Here is a 23,452-nt window from a genome sequence, read left to right as displayed (position 1 = left end):
TAATCAGTAGGCATTAAAATCTTATTTTGTTTGATACTCTTTAAGCTGATTTTCTCATTAAAAAAAATTCAAATATAAAAGAAAACATAAAATCTTATTGGTCACTTATGTTCTTACAGTATATTTTTAGACATTTGTGTTTCCAATTATTGCCCTATTTGGGATGTATAGTTTGTCCTAATTAATCGCTTACTATTATATATTAGGATTGCTCCAGTTGTTTGCTACTGTAAGCAACCTAGCAGGAAAATTATTAACTTTAAATTCTAAAAGCAAATATTAAAATTTTTAAAGCAAATTTAAAAACCAAAAACAAGGAAAATCAGAAAAAAGTAGGCATGTGAAAAGGTTGAAAAACTATTCAGTAATACAAAAAAATAGAAATTTTAAAAAAAAAATCACTAACTGATGATGTTTACTTTCAAACTGAGTTACCTTGTTGTCCACCTTGCTTTCAGCCAAATTATATGCTCCCTTTCATTGTGGGACCTGGACACCTAACTTAGCGATTCAGTAACTAATACTAAAAAAGCAGAGACATTACTTTGCCAACAAAGGTCTGTCTAGTCAAGGCTATGGTTTTTCCAGTGGTCATGTATGGATGTGAGAGTTAGACTATAAAGAAAGCTGAGTGCAGAAGAATTGATGCTTTTGAACTATGGTGTTGGAGAAGACTCTTGAGAGTCCCTTGGACTGCAAGGAGGTCCAATCAGTCCATCCTAAAGGAAGTCAGTCCTGAATGTTCATTGGAAGGACTGATGCTGAAGCTGAAACTCCAATACTTTGGGCACCTGATACAAAGAGCTGACTCATTTGAAAAGACCCTGATGCTGGGAAAGATTGAAGGCAAGAGGAGAAGGGCCCGACAGAGGATGAGATGGTTGGATGGCATCACCGACTCAATGGACATGAATTTGAGTAATTGCTGGGAGTTGGTGATGGACAGGGAGGCCTGCTGTGCTGCAGTCCATGGGGTCGCAAAGAGTCGGACATGACTGAGCGACTGAACGACTGAACTGAACTGATAACGATATCATACGTCAAGACATACCACTATGTCTTTTTAACATAGACAAAACTTTAACAAGGTAACTATTAGAACTGTAGATTCCAAGTGACAGAAACCCAATTGTAGCTAATGCAGAAAAGGGGAATTTATTTAGGAAGTTACAGGGATAGATGATTCAAGGAAAAAAATTGCATAAATGAAGTGGGAAATGGTAGGCCTGAGGTTCAGATGGAACTAGGAATTCACATGCTGTCAGAAAACCAATTTTGACATAATATATGACATCACTGTCTTTCATTATAGGCTAGTTTCTTATGGCAGGAAGCATGACCACCAATAGCAGTGGAGAACTTCCATCTTACTGTTTGTATCACCAAAGAATAACCAGCCTTCTTTATCAGCATTTGAAAAGACATCATCAAAGGACAATGATGGAGCCTTCTTGATTCAGGTGTCTTCCCTAAAAGTAAGGAAGCAAGTCAGGAGGAGTACTATTGTTTGCTGGGCTCAGGTGGGCTCCCATCCACTGTGGGCAGGACCTGGGGTCACCCAGTGGGAGGAATCACATAGCCGGGAAAAAGGAGTCCAAGAGGGTCCAGAGGAAGGCGGAGGAAGCAGTTCCCAGAAGAAGGTGAATTGGGAAGATAAAATAGGTGTAAAAAAATGAAGATCTTACACTCAAGGAGCCCTAGCAGACAAACTATCCCTCCCATATAACTTTAGCCCTTTGCTTCCACTTCCACAATACATCTGGCTAATATCTGTTCACAACCAACCTTGTGCAAGGGCCTGGGGATAAAGAAATGAAGTTAACAGTTTCATACTCTTTGACTCCACATTGCTTGATACTAATGTTGCCAGACCTGACTTTCTTTATTTTACTCATTTTAATTTTGAATATTCCATTTTTTATTTATCTAATAAGCAGAGAAACCTTGTATTTAAGGGTTTTTTACCTCAGATCTAAGTTTAATGATGTATTATATATATTTTTAAAGTCGTTAAGGATGACTGGGGTTATTTTTATTATACCTTTATTAAACAGAAGTGCATCATCCTTTCTACCTTGTTTTTCTGTTTCTTAAAAAAAGACACTTGCTTTGCCTTTTCCCTTCTTCATTCTTTTGATCTGCATTGATGTATGCCAATAGCCCATTATTTTAGTAAAATAATTTCTTCCAAATATTTTAATCTTTTGATATCAGTTTTGACAAGATACTTGCTGCAGTTGTTTAGAATTATTTGAATACAATCAACTGGTCTCACCACTTCCTACAAGTTCTTGTCTGCCATTCTTGAGTTCCTCCTTCAGGGCTATCATCCTCTTCCTAAGAATACCCTTTGAGTACCATTTTTTTCAGAGAGAATACATGTATTTGCATAATTAATTCCCATTGACTTCACATATGAATAGCTTGATTTTATATAAAATTCCTGAATCATGTTTTTTTTTTAAACCTTTTCAACTGTGTGTTAACATCTTCTAGGTAGATTTTCCTATAGTGTGTCCCAGGCAAAATCAGGTATAGAAGATGCTCCAGAGAAAAGGCTTTCATGGTCAAATAAGTGTGGGAAGTGTGAATACAGTTGTGAATGTACTAGGCAAAGTAGCATGGTGGAGGCCAGGAGACATCTTGAGATACTGAAGGTGGTTTACTTTTATCTCCAGTGTACCCAACCTATTTGACCACAGTAATCTCAAGAGCAAGCAAGTGACCAGTAATATGTTTATAGTTAATATTTGTTAAGCACTTACTATGAGCCAGGCACTATTTTAGGACCTATTCTATGGGTATCAATTCATTGAGTTCGCATGGCAGCTGTATATGGTTGATACTTTTTCAACCCATTTTAACAGGTGGAAAAACTGAGGCACACTGAGCTTGAGAAAATAGGCTCAAAAATGGCCAATTCAAACTCAAGCAGTGTTCTATATTACTCACAGCCCTAACAGTTGGCAAGTAAGGACAGAAGGCAACTTCTATATGTGTCCCAAGTCTGAGAAGCATAACAGAACATCTAATTGCACCAAAACGGAAAAAACTTCCCACCAAACAGCCTTTGTAACAGAATTTACCACTGAATTACTGCAAAGGCACTTTGGAGGGTAATCTGATTATCTCCAGTCCAAGTGCTCAAACTCTGCTGTTGGCCAATGTCCAGGACCCATCATTGAATACTCATCACCTCATCAATTCAGCCTCCTAGACTGACGGGCAAAACAACATCCAAATATTCATTGCACATCTGTGCTGGGCAGATTATACATTAGCAATTCAAATCCAGCCAGTGTACTGGCCGTTCCTGCAAATGTGTCTGTTTGGGTGAGATGCCTTGTTGTCTGGGACGGATAATAAGGCACCTCGGTCTAATCTTGAAGAACAATCAACCCATCTTGCGAAGGTGACTGTCTGTGTGTGTTCTTGCCCTGGCAGCGATGGAACAATGGCCCCATAACGCACTCGACTCAGCTGGCAATGAAGTCCCATCCTGATTAGGAGCCATGGCTGGTGTCAATCACCACGGGATGCACCATTGTCCTCTGGTCCCCAACACAGTTTATTTACAGGAAAACAAAGGCTTTGGGGGGCTATGGCTGCTTCCCAGAGATTGCAAAATAGATTGAGCTGTCAAGCACACAAAGTAGATGAAGATTAATGAGTTGTGTGGACAATAAATATGACGAGATGACCATGAATATGCTAATGGGCATTATCCATATACACCGTAATTGCTACCAAAATTAAAAGGTAACATGAAGAAGACGGGTCACAAGGTGACAGGGAGATAATCTTAGATGCTTGAAACGCTCACCCCAGATAAGACCCTCTACAGGTTTCCTCACCCCCGATTAAACCATCCCGAAGCAGCATTGTTCACAAGCTGTCTGAATAGGCTCCTTTTAAACAGGGGTTGTAAGGAGTGGAGTGAAAGAGTAAGCTGGAAAAGTTACTTTAGGGAAAGGTGTAATTAGAATAAGAAAGGTGTTTATCAAAGGCAAGAAGTGCTCAGCTGTCAGGCTCCCTCCTCATCCCCAGGGACAGAACTGATGAGGATGTCACTTAACGCTTCAGCCCCCCCCCCCCAACCCTAGAGCCACAGAGACTATTATAACTACAAGAATGTTATTTAGATTGCCTTTTACGAAGGACTAGGTGATTTTTCAGAGTATTCCAATATTCTGATGACTTTTAAAATACACACATATTAGAGATATTTGAAGGACAAAATGTTTAAAGGCAAATTTTGTTTCCAGGAATGATTTGGTTTTGGAAATCTGTATCCTGTGAAACTGCAGCATGGCTATGACATGGCTGATTCCCACCCAGCCTCCCAGCCTGTCTTCACAGTCCTTCATCTGGCAGGTGTCCTCTGACCCTGTTCACCCCATCTTCCTGTCCACCCCCGCTGTCTGTGGATGGTGAGTAAGTTAGCACCTAGTTTCTATCCTCTGGAGGACTAGGACAATGGACTTCATCCCCTGGAGATCCATGGACCATCACCACCAATTGTAAGAACACACCTTTGCTCCTAAAGATAGAATCTGAATATGTATTTCTTGGCCCACACCAGGTGAAGGGGAGCAGGATGAAATTAGGGTCCAAGAAGAGGGCAGAAGGGTGGAAGAGAGGAAGGGAAGTCAGGAGAAAGAGGCAGTCCCAGAGACGGCCTGAGGCTGACTACATGGACTGAAATCAGCCGACCAGGGGAACAGGGAGTTTTGTACAAATACGTGAAACAATCTCTCTAAAAGGGGTGGGAGAAAAAGATTGTTGTTCTGTTCAGTCACTAAGTCATGTCCAACTCTTTGTAACCCCATGAACTGCAGCACACACACCAGTCTTCCCCGTCCTTCACTATCTCCCAGAGTTTGCTCAAACTCATGTCCATTGAGTCTGTGATACCATCTAACCATCTCATCCTCTGTTGTCCCCTTCTTCTCCTGACTTCAATCTTTCCCAGCATCAGGGTATTTTCCATTGAGTCAGCCAGGTAACTCTGGAAATCAGTGGATTCAAAAGCAGAGACATTACTTTGCCAACAAAGGTCCGTCTAGTCAAGGCTATGGTTTTTCCTGTGGTTATGTATGGATGTGAGAGTTGGACTGTGAAGAAGGCTGAGCGCCGAAGAATTGATGCTTTTGAACTGTGGTGTTGGAGAAAACTCTTGAGTCCCTTGGACTGCAAGGAGATCCAACCAGTCCATTCTGAAGGAGATCAGCCCTGGGATTTCTTTGGAAGGAATGATACTAAAGCTGAAACTCCAGTACTTTGGCCACCTCATGTGAAGAGTTAACTCATTGGAAAAGACTCTGATGCTAGGAGGGATTGGGGGCAGGAGGAGAAGGGGACGACAGAGGATGAGATGGCTGGATGGCATCACTGACTCGATGGACATGAGTCTGAGTGAACTCCGGGAGTTGGTGATGGACAGGGAGGCCTGGCGTGCTGCGATTCATGGGGTCACAGAGTCGGACACGACTGAGCGACTGAACTGAACTGACAGAACCAAAGGCACACAAGCATTTCACTCTGGTTGACAAAGTTTTTTCCATGTGCGTACAGGTTAACAATTTTGAAACCACTGGAACTGAATAAATGAGTCTATGGATGGCAGATGGTGGAGCCAGGCATCTCCTTGTTGAAGTGGAAGTTTTCAGGTGAGCAAGGGGAGATGGCTTTGAATGATCAATGTAGTGATGTGGTTGGAGATATTAGTTTGAATTCATGTTTAATGTAATATAGACACAGGTGGTTACACAAAGAAATCTTTATAGATATATGTATATACATAGGTTAGTGTACACATATATATTACCTTGTGTCTCACCTGGCAAGGCAACAGTGGCAACAAATTACTCAGTAGCAAAAAGCAAAAGAAAAGTAAAATGTTAGTCATTCAGTCATGTCCAACCCTTTGCAACCCCACCCGGTTCCTCTGTCCATGCAAGAATACTGGAGTGGGTGGCCATTCCCTTCTCCACGGGATCTTCCTAACCCAGGAATCAAACCCAGGTCTCCTGTATTGCAGGCAGATTCTTTACTGTCTGAGTAACCAGGAAAGCCCAGGAAAAAGGAAAACCTAGTACCAACTCTTGGTTTCTAATACCAGATTCCAGTAAAAGAAAGGATTCACAGAGAAATGCCTTAGCCTAGGATAGTGTAGAAAATATACAAGATAAGCCTAGAGCTTCATATAATGCCAAAAAGTAAGAAATTGCTAAAAAAAATTTTTTTAAACCCACATTGATGGGGAGTATATCAGTGGGACATAGGAGCAACAAAATAAAGTAGTATTGGATTATAACCCAAAATATAAAATAAATATCCATGAGTCCAGGCTGATATAGATAAACGATTGAATAAATACATAGGAAAAATAGAAGACAAATTACCCATGCAGAAGAATTCCAAATAATTTATGTAGACACCCCACCCTCAACAGGTGGAGTATAACTTCTCTTTGTTAATTTTAGGGCCTCTCATAAAGGGTACAATATGAAAGGGGAGAAAAAGAGAAACTTGACAGTGGGGAAATCTGAGAAACATTGCCTCAACCAGCTGATCAAGGTCAACATCAACAGTGATAAGTCAAGTTTCTGGGATGTACTCTTGCTATAATGTGATGAGAATGGCAGTTTGCTTCTGTGGCCTTCCTCGCCCAAACCTGTAAACTCAGTCTAAGAAAAAAATGTATCAGGCAAATTTCTATAGGACATGCTATGAAATACCTGACCAATATTCCTCAAAACTGATCATCAAAAATAAGGACACTCTAATGTTAGATATCTCAAAATTTTTTTAATACAAATTAAAAAACAACAAGAAAAGCCTGAGAATGTCATAGTTTTTCCAGCTTTCCCAATACCACTTGCTGAGAAACTTTTTCCTATTGTGTATTCTTTCCTTCTTTATCAAAGATTAATTAACCATAGGTGTGTGGATTTAGTTCTGGACTCTCTATTCTCTTTCATTGATCCATATATCTGTTTTTGTGCTGATATCATGCTGTTTTGATTCCTGTAGCTTTGTAGTCTTGTCTGAAGTCTGAGAGGATTATGCTTCCTGCTTTTCTCATTTTCTTCAAGATTGCTTTGGCAATTCTGGGTCTTTCATGATTTCATATGAATTTTTTTTAGTTTTATTTATTTTAGCTCTGCTGGCTTACAGTTGGCTATGTGCGGACTTTCTCTAGTTGTGACAAGTGGGGGCTACTCTGTAGTTGCAGCACATGGGCTTCTCATTGCAGAGGCTTCTCTTGTTGTGCGGCATGAATTCTAGGGTGTGTGGGCTTCAGCAGTTGTGGCTTCTGTGCTTAGTTGCCCCGAGGTATGTGGGGATCTTCCGGGACCAGAGCTTGAACCAGTGTCCTTTCCATTGGCAGGCAGATTCTTAACCACTGGACCACCAGGGAAGCCCCATATGAATTTTAGGATTATTTGTTTTAGTTTTGTGAAAAATGTCATGAATAATTTGATAAGGATTGCACTATATCTGTATATGGCTTTGGGTAGTATGGCCTTTTAACAACATTAATTCTTCCAATCCAAGAGCATGGGATATTTTTCCATTTGAATCATCGGAAACTAACAAAGTTTCCTTTTTTAATGTTTTATAGTGTTCAGTGTAGAAGTTTTTCACCTCCTTGATCAGGTTTATTCCTAAACATTTTATTTTGAGGAGTTCAATTTTAAAAGGTATTGTTTTTCTTTTAACATGCCCTGTCTGATATTTCATTGTTGGTATAAAGAAATGCAACTGATTTCTGTATATTAATCTTGTATCCTGGTGCCTTGCTGAATTTTTTTATCAGTTCCAGTAGTTTTTGTATGGAGTCTTTAGGCTTTTCTATATATCATATCATATGTGATGGGGTTTAAACAGGGAAGAAGCCTGACCAAGTCTAACAAGCAAGAAGCAAACGTGGGTCTTCTCTCTCCCAAAGCCATGCTCCCCCGTGAGGACCCCCACCCTACTTTGAGTCACACAGACCCCCAAAAGCCAATGCATCCTCCCGAGTACCACTGATAGTTCCTCATCTGAACAGTGAAAGAAGGGTGAGGAGACCTCTTTTGATGATCCTAGAAAAAGGAACTGCTTCATTTCATATGACCTACTTACAGACCTTGGTGACTATAGACCATCGATATAAATTCCTAGTTTCTATCATATTTATGTTAGTTGGTGACTAGTAATGTTTGAACAGCATAGAGATTTATGGTCAGAAAATATTAGCTCCTAAACACTGCAACCCTGCCCCCCACCCCCCAGTCATCTCTTTAAATTCAGAGTGTTTCCCCCATTTCATCATTTGTGATCAGATTTGTACAGGTCGGCCCTAGATGGGGATTTATTTCTGTCCATAAACAAAGCCTCGATATTAGTCACAAACTATTTCTGATTCTCAGTTAACATTCTTAAACATCTTGTGTCCCAGGGGACTCTTTTCCCTGTCATATGAAGATGATGTTTCAAGGTTTATATCTCCCCAAAGAAGCGAGTAGATCATAAAACCTAATGTATTCCGTGGTTTGGAATGATAATTTTGCGAAGAGGTGAGGGAATATTTCACTGTGGATCATTACAACATCCATGTAAGTTGTTAATATACTACTTACTACTTCCCTTTAAATATTCATCCAGCTCGTGTTTATGAACTGCTCCTGTGTCCCCAGTCTGGGCTCTGAGGGGGCCATGTAATGGTGGTGGGGGCACAGCTGGGGACAGCTCCCTGACTTGGGTGGGAGGATTGTGGATGGAGACAGAAGAGAAGCTGGCAGAGGCAAAATGACCAGTTGTGGGGAGCATGCTGGAGACCGCAAGGGGAGAGAGCTTTGGCCAGGGGAAGGGGCCACATCAGAGTCCAGGCAGGACCCTGTACCTGGACACGAGGATGTGTGTCCCTGGAGACTTGGGCGGAGGCACATGCAGAGCCCAAATGCAGAGAGGATGAGGAGGGGGTGAGAAAGCGGTATGATACCGGGGATCTACCAGGGCAGAGGGGTATTCAAGTTAACCAGTGTTTTCTGAGCATCTCTGCCTTCATCTGCTTGAGTTGTTTCCAATCTAGTAACAGAGCAGAGAGGCACATGGCAAAGTGTCTTTCGAGGGGGATCATAATAAGAAAACTTGGAGGCAAAGATAAAGAGACTTTGAACTCTGTCCCTCAAGAGTAATCTGAGGAAGCTTCTCAAAATGAAGAGATGGGATTATACTGTGATAAGCAGCAGTCTTCCAAAACAGGATTCAAATACCAGCACCATCCCTTCCGACTAGGTGACTTTGAGCTTGGATCACTTTTCAGTGCCTCAATTTTCCTATCTGCAAAAAGTGGATAATAATATGACCCACCTCTTAAGATGCTTATGAGGATGCAATGAGTAGAATACATACAGCACTTAGCAAAGAGCCTGAAATACAGAAAGCACAATGAAAGTTAGTCTTTGCTATTATTCTATGTGGTAGCAACCTAAGGACAGTGATGCTGGGCTTACCTGAAGGCAAAGAGGAGCCACCTGTATCTCTAAGAGAGAGACTGATGGGATCCAGTCTTCATCTTAGAAAGGAGCCTGCTGCTGCTGCTGCTAAGTCACTTCAGTCGTGTCCGACTGTGTGCAACCCCATAGACAGCAGCCCACCAGGCTCCTCCGTCCCTGGGATTCTCCAGGCAAGAACACTGGAGTGGGTTGCCATTTCCTTCTCCAACGCATGAAAGTGAAAAGTGAAAATGAAGTCTCTCAGTTGTGTCCGACCCTCAGCGACTGCAGCCTTCCAGGCTCCTCCGTCCATGCGATTTTCCAGGCAGGAGTATTGGAGTGGGGTGCCATTGCCTTCTCCAAGAAAGGAGCCTAGAGGAGGTTAATGCTGGTGTCACAGCTAGGGAAGCGGGAAGCCAGACTGTGTCCTAATGTAAGCACAGCAGCAGAGGAAGGCTTGTTTGAAACTGGGAGGTAATGTGCCTTGAATAGAGCAAAGAGGATGGAGAGGGCAGAAATGCAGATCTTGGGGGTAGGAGGAGATAATCCTAGTTCCAAGTTGAAGAGATTTTAGATGGATTCTCCTTTCCTACATTCCATAAACTTCCGTTGGCTTTACATTTTCACTGGAATTTAAAAATCAATGGAAGCATTAGAAGATAAAATTGAAGAAACGTGGGCCATACCTTGTAATACTGTTCTATGAGCCCCTGGAGCCACAAAAAGACCAGGCGTCAACATGGAGCTGACAGAGCCTCAGTCTGTTGGAAATGAGGACACCAGAGGCTGGACAAGGGGCAGCTATGGCAGCAGCTTGAAGGTGGAGCTCAGCATCCAGGCCTGGAGCATCAGAAAGGCAGCTTAGCCCGTCGTTTAGAGGGACTCAGGGTTCCAGCATTTACCCTTTGATGATAGTGGCAGGAAGGACCCCGAGTGCACATGGGAACATTCTCCAGCCTCCGCTCAGCTGGGACACTTCGGGGCACTCTAGAGGTCAGGACCAATCTGAGGGCAAAGTGTCTGCTTGCTTGTCTGTTTTCCTAATGGAATCACAATCAGGGAATTTTAGAGTCCATATGGATTCTATGGGTATTTATTGAGACAGAATTGTGGGGAGATAATGGTTGGACTAAGGGGCTTCCCTCACAGCTCAGTTAGTAAAGAATCTGCCTGCAATGCAGGAGATCGCAGTTTGATTCCTGGATCAGGAAGATCCCCTGGAGAAGGGATAGGCTACCCACTCCAGTATTCTTGGGCTTCCCTTGTGGCTCATCTGGTAAAGAATCCTCCTGCAATGCGGGAGACCTGGGTTCGATCCCTGGGTTGGGAAGATCCCCTGGAGAAGGGAAGAGCTACCCACTCCAGTATTCTGGCCTAGAGAATTCCATGGATAGTGTAGTCCATGGGGTTGCAAAGAGTCGGACACGACTGAGCGACTTTCCAAAAAAAAAAATGGTTGGACTAGATCAACTAGTCCAATCTGCCAACTCCACAGATGAGAAGATCAAGGCCCAGAGGAAAGGAGGAAAAGTCCAAGGTTCCCTGTGCATCAGGGGCTACTCTTCACCCCTCCCCTCCCAGTATGAGCAGCCTTTCTCTACCTGCGACTTCCCTGCTTTGTCATAACAACTCAGGGGGCGCTGAAGGCTGGGAGCAGCTAGAAGGGCAGAGATCCTACCTCCTGCCCACTGTACAGATTGCGAGACTCACCTTAAGTCACAAAGCGAGTCAGTGTGGGACAGCATCCATGAACTGTGAGCAAGCCCCTCCGAGGTGCCCCGCATCCCTTGCCCTCTACGTTTCAGATGTAGGGACACTACTCTGTGCCACTAACCACAGAGTAGCCAGCTTCCGTGACACAAAGGCTGCTCCCTGCGAGCACAGAGCAAGCAGTAGGCTCCTTGGGCTCCGCCTCCCTCTCTGCAGACGGGAAGGATGCTGGCAACAAACACAGCAGCTTTCATCAAAATCTCTTGTCTTCACAAGTCATATTGCTCAGAGCTCCTTCACTTCCTTTGTCTCATTTAAACCTTGTGAGCACTTGGGAAGATAGGTGGACAAGCAGTGTTATCCCCACTTTACAGATGAGGCAACTAAGGCTGGGGCTTAAACACAGCCTCTGAGCATCAGCGCTGGGGTCTGAGCTCATTTTCTCTTGTGTTCTCCCAAATCAAGTGTCTTTGTACCTCAGGAACCGTTCTTAAACTAGACTGCTCCCTAAGATTGGAATGCCACTGCCATGAAGGTTTCTAAAAGCTCTGGGGGTGGAGGAAATCCCTACCATCAGCCCCAGTTCTCCCAGGCAGATGCTGCCCCCCACCCCCACAGGAATATCTGACGTGTGGACGGCCATCGCCCTCTGGCGGCTGACGGACAAAGCGCTCCACAGACCTAACAGAACAAAGGCCCTCCAGCCTCCCAGCCTCCTCTCGCAGGCCCAGTGAGTGGCAGTGGCAGTTTTTTTTTATTCTGGGGGCCCTGGCCTTCACTGTCTCAGCTTGACTGACTAATGGAATGCACATCATCTCATGAAACAGCAACCGAGAGGCTGAGGGACTGAGGTGAGTGTGTGGCTTCTGTCAGTTGCTTTGGCGGGCATTTGACCAAGAAGTCACCAGCCACCAGGTTTGCTCCAGTGCTCACGTGGCCAACTCATGAGTGTCAATTCCCCTCAGAACCACCCCAGCTCACCCCTGGGCTGTCACTGAGATTTGACATGAAGGCCCAGCTCCTGCAGGAAACTGCGGTGCTCCCTCCTGCTCTCTGAAAGCGGGGACACCTGCACATTTCTGGCCCCTCCGCCACCACGGGTCAGAGCCAGCGGACTGCCTGAGTCTGAGATCTTGCTCTGACACATCCCGGCTCAGGCACTACATGTGTGTTACACGCTTCAGATGGCCCATCTGAAGAAGGGTGATGGCCACAGTACTCACACCACGGGGTGTTGATGAACACATGTAAAGAGGTGAGAGCCGTGTCCGGCACTTAGGAAATGCTCAGAAAAGTGAGCTCTTACTGGATTATGATGTAGAAGCTGCGTGTTACGGGCTTGCCTCCACCTGGAATGGTGTACCTCAAAGTTGGAGCTGAGCTGCCTTTTGTATAAAAATTGATCTTTTTGATGCACACATTGGGTATAACTTTCTTCACCCTGTGGTCAGTATGCCACTGATGTGAGAGGAAAGGCTGAAGAGGCCTTAAAGCCATTTGCTGGTCTAATATTTATTGGTCAATGGGGTTTTTTCCTACTTAGATTTGCATTACATGCATGGATTTGTAAAGGAAATGGTAACCTACAACTGAAATCCTGGGTGTGATCCAACCTATAACTGTATGAAGCAGGGGCCAGTGGCAGATATGGAGGCCATACATCTACTTACAACCCTGAAGACCTTCATACCAACCCAGGACCATTTAATATTTTCATTAATGACTTGAAGGATGGAATCGAGACCCAGCTAATCAGATCTCTGCATGATACAAAGCTGGAAGGGATCTTAGCTACTTTGGAGGACAAGATTAAAATACAATCCAAGCTTGACGAATTGCAGAGAAGAACCTAAATCAATAAAGAGACAGGCAATAAAGATAAATGCAAGTTGCTCTGAAGAGAGCTGAGAAAATTAGCCAGATACCAAATGGTGATGAGAGAAATGAGTTTTGAGGGGGCCAGGAGGAGCTACCTGGATGTAAATTCAAGTCATACTCTGTAAACTGAAGGCTCAGCTCTGTCATCTGGTGGATCTCAAACTTCAGTGAGTATAAGAATTATCCAGAGAGCTTGGGAAAATGCAGGTTTCCAGGCCACAGCCCTGAGATTGTGATTCAGTGGGTCTGAAATAGGGCTAAGCTGATTCTGGGCCAAGTGGTCCATGGCTAGCACTTTGAGAAAGCCAGAGCCCGGATAAGGCAGCAGCCTCTACCCACACCACTATTTCCCCAGTATTTAATCTGGGTGCATCCCATGGGACCCTCTGCAAGAAGGACTTCCATGGTCAAACAAACTTGGAGATGCTCTCTTTTAGAAAGAAAAGCAAAAAATTACAAGCTCAGTGAGCATGTTAATGACTCCAACATTTTCTGCAGTGAAATAAACACTTTCACTTAGTTTAATCCAGAGTTTCCCAAATGTTTTGACCCTGGAGCCATTTCTTCATGTATTAATAACCTCCAGTAGCATCTTGGGAATCACACTTCAGATAGTGTGATGCCGTTCAAGCCCCTCTCCGTCAGGTTCTCCAGGATCTCTCAGTCCTGTCACTGCCCTGTGTTAAAACTACCTAAGGGGTTAGAACTTGAAGTCCTTTTAAATTATGCTCTATCTCCTCCGTTTCCCTAGACCTGAACTTTCCTCTTACATTTTAAGAAGAAGATAGGAGCAAATTATTAGGGCTTCGGGTCTGAGCCTTCTCTTGCTTGGTAACAGTGCACCATACATCCTGGGTTGCGGAGGGGAGGAAGACTGCTTTGCCGTCTTTGTTCATGGTCTTCCTTGAGCTTGTATCACAAATTGCTACTTGCCTGGCCATCGTCTATTCTCTCCTCTCTCCTTGTAACAGGATCCCCCTGATTGTTGAATGTGGCCACACGCCACACTACAAAACTGGTGTCTCAGCCTCCTTTCCGGAAGAAGGGAATGTCAGTCCACTTCAGTGTTCTTGCCTGGAGAATTTCATGGACGGAGGAGCCTGGTGGGCTTGAGTCCATGAGGTCACAAAGAGTCGGACACGACTGAGTGACCGACACACACATAGCCTCCTTTGCAGATGGGGTGGTCCATCTGAAGTAAGCGGAAGTCACTGGGCGAGAGGCGGGTTCTGGGGAACTACTTTATAAAGGGCACTAACAAATTCGGAAGACACCCTTTGTGCTCTTCCCTACTCCCTTCTTCTTCCCAGTAGGTGCACTGGCAGCCACCATGGGCCATGAGGGGAACGTGCAGAGGGAAGCCACATAGGAAGGATGGCAGGGCAGAAAGATAGAAAGTTGTAATGGCATGGTAAGGCCGCCAGAGCAAGTCTGCTCTGCCCAAGAGGAAAAGTGCACCCCTGTTTCATTGAAGCCATGGTTTCTCAGGTCACTGTTACCAGCATTTAAATGCAGTCTCAAGTTCACACAGAGCACAACCAGCAAAGCTTTTTGGCCCTTTCCCACACATTTGCCTTTCCTAATAGCTCAGTTGGTAAAGAATCTACCTGCAGTGCAGGAGACCCGGGTTTGATCCCTGGGTCAAGAAGATCTCCTAGAGAAGGAAATGGCAACCCACTCCAGTATTCTTGTCTGGAAAATCCTATGGATAGAGGAGCCTGGTGGGCTACAGTCCATGGGGTCACAGGAGTTGGACCAACTGAGCAACTCACCACCACCACACATCTCGGCCACACTGGCTACCATCCTTACCATGTCCCTGCATGCCCTTGTCTGCCTCCTGCAGGTTTGTGATGTGCATGTTCCTCCTGCATCTTTGGCCCAAGGCAGTCATGTTTCTTGAGCCTGGCACCACTTCCTGCCCACCCATGCCTGTGCCTTCGGCTGCCTCTCTCTTTTCTCCTTTATTGGAATTAACTATGGAATGAAATTAACCCAGAATGACAGTTTTGAGAGCTTCATATCCCTCCAGAATGAACTTCTCTGTTGAAATATTTGTATGTAAAACAGTCTCTTCCCTAAAGTTTTATAACCTACATTCCTGTCTGTAACTAGTTAGCAACTCCTGAGAAGAAGTGGGTTGAGTGGGAACTTCACTGCAAGAATTCCCTTTATATCACCATGAGGCTTGCTAAACAGGAAAGAAAAATCATGCAACTATAAAGAAAAACAAGAAATGAATGTAATCAAAAGAGCCTCTAGAAGAGTGACATACAAACAGACAATCCTAAAACAATAAGAAAGTGCACTGATATCTAGATAATAGATACAGATACATACAGTGTTTATGGGAGTTTCAAGTTGGGCATGGCATCTCACCAGGTTTGGTGTGGTGTGCAGTTTATGGTTATCTGCAGTGATGGGTCGCAGGGCAGAAGGGTCCTCTCTGCAGCCACTGCCCCCACTCCCACCTGGCTGCCTCCTTGCCACAGGGCCCCATGGAGCTCTGGGCTGGGATGCTCCTGTCTGTTAGAGGCCCTACTGGGCCTGGGGCCTGCATTTGGCCATTTAGGCACTCTCCACAGGACAAGAAGGTATCGCTGCAGCTCCCTTCTATTTCTGACCTTGATGCCTCAAAGCAACACAAAAGTCTGGACTTGTCCTCTCCTGTTCTTTGGGAAGCCCGTCTGCATGGAGCCTTTATCCAAGTTCAGACCAAGTGAGGCTGTTGCAGTTCTGAGAGCTCCGTATGAGGGACTCTCCTGGGAGAAGGAACTAGCATCCACTGACTGCCTGTGGGCTGACGGGCGGACACTCATCACCTTTCCCCTTCAGTTCAACCTGCTCTCATCCTCTTCCAGATCCCTGAACCAGCCTCACTGACTTTGCTACCTGGTCTCCGCAGATATTCATGTTGTGAACCCGAATGTACGTAACATGAACTCTTGCAAAGCATGTTTTCACTCAGTAATACAAGTGGCATGCACGTGTCTTAAAACAGGCAGGAACCCCATATAATGCATTCTACATCCACAGTGCCTTCTGGTGACTGCATGGATAAATGAACAAACAAATGAATGCTGAGTAAATACTTAGCAAATTAAATACTTATAAGCATCTGCAAGCCATGTTACTCCTATGGTGAAGAAGTTTAAGATGAAACTTGCAAGGTTTCACTGGAGGATAATCGGACTCTCAGTCCGATTATTAGATACTCAAAACAAAAACTACCCCTGAGCTAGTCTTTCCTGAATAGCTCGCAGATGATATCCTCTCCTTGTAAATGAATCTATTCCCTCTAAAAACTTCATGAAGCAGAAGAGGTGGATGTCTCTGATTGTTAAGTCATTTTTTCAGTATACTCACCAGGTTGCTTATCGGATGTCTTGTGCTTCATCTCCGGCATCCTTTGGCCAAATAAACCAGTCAGTGCTCAATTCTCCAATTGACTGGATAGCTCAGGGAACAAACCCTCAAATCTGATTACAGGAAAATTCATTACTTTAAGTCCTCCCTCAGGGTTCGGAGCTCATAAAAGAAACCTCCAGAGGCCCCAGCTCAGGGGAAGAAAGGCTCTGGGCTGCGAATCTACAGATCGGCAATAATTAACCTGAACTAATTATGGTCAAGCCCCAGGTCAGTCTTTCCAGATCAAGACTGCCTCCTGACAAGTGGGCTTTCAGAGCAAGAACTTTTCACTCAAACTCAAAAGGAACATTCAGCAGATTTTAATATACAAGGGAAAGACCCAAATGGCCTCCTCTACCAGGCAAAGACCAGCCAGGTCAGAGGTTCACTGGCAGGGAACACAGAGCCCCTAAAAAGCAAATACACAAGGATGCTGTCCCTGGCCCTGCATATGATCAGTTCAGTCACTCAGTCGTATCTGACTCTTTGTGACCCCATGGACTGAAGCATGCCAGGCTTTCCTGTCCATCACCAGCTCTCAGAGTTTACTCAAATTCATGTCTATCTGATCAGTGATGCCATCCAACCATCTCATCCTCTGTTATCCCCTTCTCCTCCTGCCTGCAATCTTTCCCAACATCAGGGTCTTTTCAAATGAGTCGGTTCTTCCCATCAGGTGGCCAAAGTATTGGAGCTTCAGCTTCAACATTAGTCCTTTCAATGAATATTCAGGACTGATTTCCTTTAGGATGGACTGGTTGGATCTCCTTGCAGTCCAAGGGACTCTCAAGAGTCTTCTCCAACACCACAGTTCAAAAGCATCAATTCTTCGGTGCTCAGCTTTCTTTATAGTCCAACTCTCACATTCATACATGACTACTGGAAAAACCATAGCTTTGAATAGATGGACCTTTGTTGGCAAAGTAATATCTCTCCTTTTTAATATGCCATCTAGGTTGGTCATAGCTTTTCTTCCAAGGAGAAAGCATCTTTTAATTTCATGGCTGCAGTCACCATCTGCAGTGATTTTGGAGCCCAAGAAAAAGTCTCTTCCATTGTTTCTCCATCTATTTGCCATGAAATGATGGGACCAGACGCCATGATCTTAGTTTTCTAAATGTTGTTTTAAGCCAACTTTTTCACTTTCTTCTTTCACTTTCATCAAGAGGCTCATTAGTTCTTTGCTTTCTGCCATATGGGTGGTATTATCTGCATATCTGAGGTTATTGATATTTCTCCCAGCAATCTTGATTCCAGCTACTGCTTCATCCAGCCCAACATTTCACATGATGTACTCTGCATAGAAGTTAAATAAGCAGGGTGACAGTATACAGCCTTGACGTACTCCTTTCCCGATTTGGAACCAGTCTGTTGTTCCATATCCAGTTCTAACTGTTGCTTCTTGACCTGCATACAGATTTCTCAGAAGGCAGGTCAGGTGGTCTGGTATTCCCATCTCTTGAAGAATTTTCCACAGTTTGTTGGAAAAACATGTCATGTTGCATATGATATTCCTAAGGATTTTAAACAAATACTACCATAGATATCAGGACAGAAAGACAAACAGCAAGCTATGAAAGGGATGTACTTTTTATTTAATAAATTAAAAGATGAAAAGAAACTAAAGACCTATATATAGAAAACTATAAAACACTGGTGAAAGAAATCAAAGAGGACACTAACAGATGGAGAAATATACCATGTTCATGGATTGGAAGAATCAATATAGTGAAAATGAGTATACTACCCAAAGCAATCTATAGATTCAATGCAATCCCTATCAAGCTACCAACAGCATTCTTCACAGAGCTAGAACAAATAATTTCACAATTTGTATGGAAATACAAAAAACCTCGAATAGCCAAAGCGATCTTGAGAAAGAAGAATGGAACTGGAGGAATCAACCTACCTGACTTCAGGCTGTACTACAAAGCCACAGTTATCAAGACAGTATGGTACTGGCACAAAGACAGAAATATAGATCATTGGAACAAAATAGAAAGCCCAGAGATAAATCCACGCACATATGGACACCTTATCTTTGACAAAGGAGGCAAGAATATACAATGGATTAAAGACAATCTCTTTAACAAGTGGTGCTGGGAAATCTGGTCAACCACTTGTAAAAGAATGAAACTAGAACACTTTCTAACACCATACACAAAAATAAACTCAAAATGGATTAAAGATCTCAACGTAAGACCAGAAACTATAAAACTCCTAGAGGAGAACATAGGCAAAACACTCTCTGACATACATCACAGCAGGATCCTCATGACCCACCTCCCAGAACATTGGAAATAAAAGCAAAAATAAACAAATGGGACCTAATTAACCTTAAAAGCTTCTGCACATCAAAGGAAACTATTAGCAAGGTGAAAAGACAGCCTTCAGAATGGGAGAAAATAATAGCAAATGAAGCAACTGACAAACAACTAATCTCAAGAATATACAAGCAACTCCTACAGCTCAACCCCAGAAAAATAAATGACCCAATCAAAATATGGGCCAAAGAACTAAATAGACATTTCTCCAAAGAAGACATACAGATGGCTAACAAACACATGAAAAGATGCTCAACATCACTCATTATCAGAGAAATGAAATCAAAACCACTATGAGGTACCATTTCACACCAGTCAGAATGGCTGCGATCCAAAAGTCTACAAGTAATAAATGCTGGAGAGGGTGTGGAGAAAAGGGAACCCTCTTCCACTGTTGGTGGGAATGCAAACTAGTACAGCCACTATGGAGAACAGTGTGGAGATTCCTTAAAAAACTGGAAATAGAACTGCCTTATGATCCAGCAATCCCACTGCTGGGCATACACACTGAGAAAACCAGAAGGGAAAGAGACACGTGTACCCCAATGTTCATCACAGCACTGTTTATAATAGCCAGGACATGGAAGCAACCTAGATGTCCATCAGCAGATGAATGGATAAGAAAGCTGTGGTACATATACACAATGGAGTATTACTCAGCCATTAAAAAGAATACATTTGAATCAGTTCTAATGAGGTGGATGAAACTGGAGCCTATTATACAGAGTGAAGTAAGCCAGAAAGAAAAACACCGATACAGTATACTAACACATATATATGGAATTTAGAAAGATGGTAACAATAACCCTGTGTACGAGACAGCAAAAGAGACACTGATGTATAGAACAGTCTTATGGACTCTGTGAGAGAGGGAGAGGGTGGGAAGATTTGGGAGAATGGCATTGAAACATGTAAAATATCATGTATGAAACGAGTTGCCAGTCCAGGTTTGACGCACGATACTGGATGCTTGGGGCTGGTGCCCTGGGACGACCCAGAGGGATGGAATGGGGAGGGAGGAGGGAGGAGGGTTCAGGATGGGGAACACATGTATACCTGTGGCGGATTCATTTTGATATTTGGCAAAACTAATACAATTATGTAAAGTTTAAAAATAAAATAAAATTTAAAAAAAAAAGTATCTTGCACACTAAAAAAAAAAAAAAAAAAAAAAAGACAGAAAAATAAGAAAGAAAAAGAATATTCCAAAAGAAAAAATAGTAAATTATAAGGAGAGAGAGTTCACCACAGAAACTATAACCAATGAAATACAATCAATGTGGTATTTTTAATGTTCAGCTTTAGTAATAAAAAATCAAACAGTGAGAGAACTTTTGTCTTAATAAATTATTAAATGATGGATATAACGCTCATATTTGTAGAGTGATGAATCGAGCACTCTCATACATTCTTGGAGTGTAAAGAGATAGATATGCAACTTTTGGAAGGCGATTTGGCATAGGTAACAAAAGTCTTAAAATATGCATATCCTTTAACCTTTTGATTTAGGAGTTTTTGTCCTTAGGGCAGTGGTTCTCAAGCAGGAGCATTTGCCAGCTGGGGGACATCTGGCAATCTGGAGATAATGATTGTCAAGATATGGGGAAAGGGTTATGCTACTGCTACTGGCATTTGTGCATGCGTGTTAGCGTCAATTTATGATAAAAACTCTCTACAGGCGGGACAGAAGGAACCTACCTCGACATAATAAAGGCTATATACAACAAACCCACAGCAAACATTCTCAATGGTGAAAAACTGAAAGCATTTCCTCTAACATCAAGAACAAGACAAAGATGTCCACTCTCGTCACTTTAATTCAACATAGTTTGGGAAGTCCTAGCCACGGCAATCAGAGAAGAAAAAGAAATAATGGGAAGCCAAATTGGAAAAGAAGTAAAACTGTCACTGTTTGTGGATGACATGATACTATACTTAGAAAATCCTAAAGATACTACCAGAAAACTACCAGAGCTCATCAATGAATTTGGTAAAGTTGCAGATTAGAAAATTAATATACAGGGATCTCTTGCATTCCTGTACACTAACAACGAAAGATTGGGATGACAAATTAAGGAAACAATCCCATTCACCATCACAACAAATAGAATAAAATGCCTAGGAATAAACCTAAGGAGGCAGAAGACCTGTACTCAGAATAAAACTATGAGATAGTAATGAAAGAAATCAAAGGTGACATATTCTATGATGCACGGAACAGCCCTCCAAGGTTAAGAATTATTGGTCCAGAACATCAATAGTGTCATTGTTGAGAAACCCTGACTTAGGGGGGGAACTCAAATAAGTACACAGGGATATGTATTCAAGAATATTCAATGCAGCATTGTATAAAAAGTTAAAAATTAGAAGCAGAGCACATCCATAGAGGACTAGCTAACTCATACTCCCTGCATGCACTAGAATACCACAGCGCCACTAAAAGGTAAATAAATCTGTGTTCATTGGTATGGAAATACATAGTGCTAAGTATCTGGTTTCAGAATCACATGCCTAATATGATAATATTTTGTGTTCATTCCCTGGTAGCTCAGCTGGTAAAGAATCTACCTGCAATGCAGGAGACCTGGGTTCGATTCCTGGGTTGGGAAGATCCTCTGGAGAAAGGATGGGATATCCACTCTAGTATTCTTGAGCTTCCCTGGTGGCTCAGCTGGTAAAGAATCCGCCTGTAATGCGTGAGGCCAGGGATCAATCCCTGGGTTGGGAAGATCTCCCGGAGAAGGGAAAGGCTACCCACTCCAGTATTCTGACCTGGAGAATTCAATGGACTGTATAGTCCCATGGGGTCACAAAGAGTCGGACTTTCACCACAACTGAGCGACTTTCACTTTTATATGTATAGAAAAGGTCTGAGTGCTTTTAACCACCATATCTTTTATTTGACAGTGGTTTTCTCTAAGTGGAAACATGATGTGTGTGTGTGCACGCGTGTGTGCTCAGTCGCTTAGTCGTGTCCAGCTCTTTGCAACCTCATGAACTGTAGCCCACCAGGCTCCCTTGTCCATGGAATTTTCCAGGCAAGAATACTGGAAACATGATGGGTGATTGTAATTGTTTATTTTAGCTTATCAGTGTTTTCTATTTTTCTTTCAACAACATGGCTAATGGAGACCTTTAATGTAGTGTAGTAATGTAGTGTTTAGGACCAAGGACTTTAGAATCAGACACCAAAAGGCCTGGCTTGGTCCTTTCCCTGAAATATAAAGACCCAAATGATCTAGTACCAGGGAGCCTACAGTCTACATGCCAACAAGCTGCTGGGACTGCCCCCCAGAATGCTTCATCCCAATCCCCATAAAGTCACCTCATGACATGATGTCACCTTATCCCTTTTCTTTTCCTGAAGGTCATCCAACAGCAACAATTTTTGTTGAACTGGGGACAAAACTTTAAATTACTTGGAAGAACTGTCCAAAGCAGTCAAAATAGAGCAGGAGAATGAACAGGGGAGACTATGAGGAGGTGAGAGGCTGCAGACCTCCAAGAAAGCCAGTGAACATAATTCTGAAAATGAGGGACACCCCCTGACATGCAAAACTGGAGTAGCTTGTTTATTGCAGTAGGAAGGTAGGCGTTATCAGCTAGCATGAGGATGCTTTCCAGATGTAGTTTGGTTTTAAGAAGGCAGGATGTGGAGCTAAGTGAGGGATCACCCAAGCTAGTGGTATTTGCAGTCTTCCCCAAGAAGCTGTGAAGACGGAACCTGTATGTCAAAAATAAAATAAAAATCAGCGTCTTATCTCCACTAGCTTGGGAGCAATGCAATGCAGGAGACCCAGTTTTGATTCCTGGGTCAGGAAGATCCCCTGAAGAAAGAAATGGCAACCCACTCCAGTATTCTTGCCTGGAAAATCCCATGGACAGAGGAGCCTGGCTGGTTACAGTCCATGGAGTCACAAAAGTCAGACATGACTGAGCAACTAAACCATCACCACCAATAAAAGTTAAACAAACTTCTGTGTAATACCTTGTATCATTTTTTAAAAAATCATTATGCTCGGGACATAGTGGTGAAGCAATCAAACATGCTCTGCATCTTTGCAGAGTTTACAGTCTGCTCAGGGAGCCACAAGTTGGTCAAATAATTCCACAAATTGCAAATGTGACATGGTGAGTAAGAGCTTGGACTTTGGAGGTAGACAAACCCAGGATCTAGGCCTTGCTTGCCCATTTAACCTCTCAGAGAGTCATTGCTCACCTGCCAAATGCACAGGTATAATAGCCCTACCTCACAGGGCTGTTGTAATGCATGCGAGACACTTAGCACGGTGCCCAGCATACAGTGGGTGCTCACTAGATGTTTTGTTTGCTATTACTGTTAGTACAACTGACAGTAGCAGCAACAAGAGCAGTAAAAGCACAATGAAGGAAAGACTAAATTTGTAAGGACTTAAAATGGAATGGGGCCGGAGAGGTCTCATTTAGATGGTGGGTCGTGAAAGTGTCTTTGGGGAAAAGCTAAAGGGGACAAAAAGAACATTCATCTCCAGGAATTTACCAAAACCTTGGGAATGTTTCAGATTCTCCTGGTCCATGGTACCGGTGTTCTAGCAAAGCTTAGGGGCTAGGAGACCCCCACCAACATGACATATGAACCATATGATAAAGCAGAGACCCCTCACCCAC

General features: G+C 43.2%; 1 long non-coding RNA gene across 1 annotated transcript; it reads left to right on the top strand.

Moving 5' to 3' along the window:
* Positions 1 to 1,304: 1,304 nt before the first annotated feature.
* Positions 1,305 to 23,015, top strand: LOC129650309 (uncharacterized). The gene is made up of 4 exons (XR_008713712.1): positions 1,305 to 1,475; positions 4,266 to 4,430; positions 5,575 to 5,669; positions 22,576 to 23,015. It is a non-coding gene; the product is annotated as an uncharacterized LOC129650309 (long non-coding RNA).
* The last annotated feature ends 437 nt before the right edge of the window (positions 23,016 to 23,452 follow it).

Source organism: Bubalus kerabau, chromosome 4 (genome assembly GCF_029407905.1).
Source record: "Bubalus kerabau isolate K-KA32 ecotype Philippines breed swamp buffalo chromosome 4, PCC_UOA_SB_1v2, whole genome shotgun sequence".
NCBI classification, from domain to species: Eukaryota; Metazoa; Chordata; class Mammalia; order Artiodactyla; family Bovidae; genus Bubalus; species Bubalus kerabau.
Note: the sequence above shows the minus strand (reverse complement) of the source record. Positions and strands in the feature narration are given on the sequence as shown.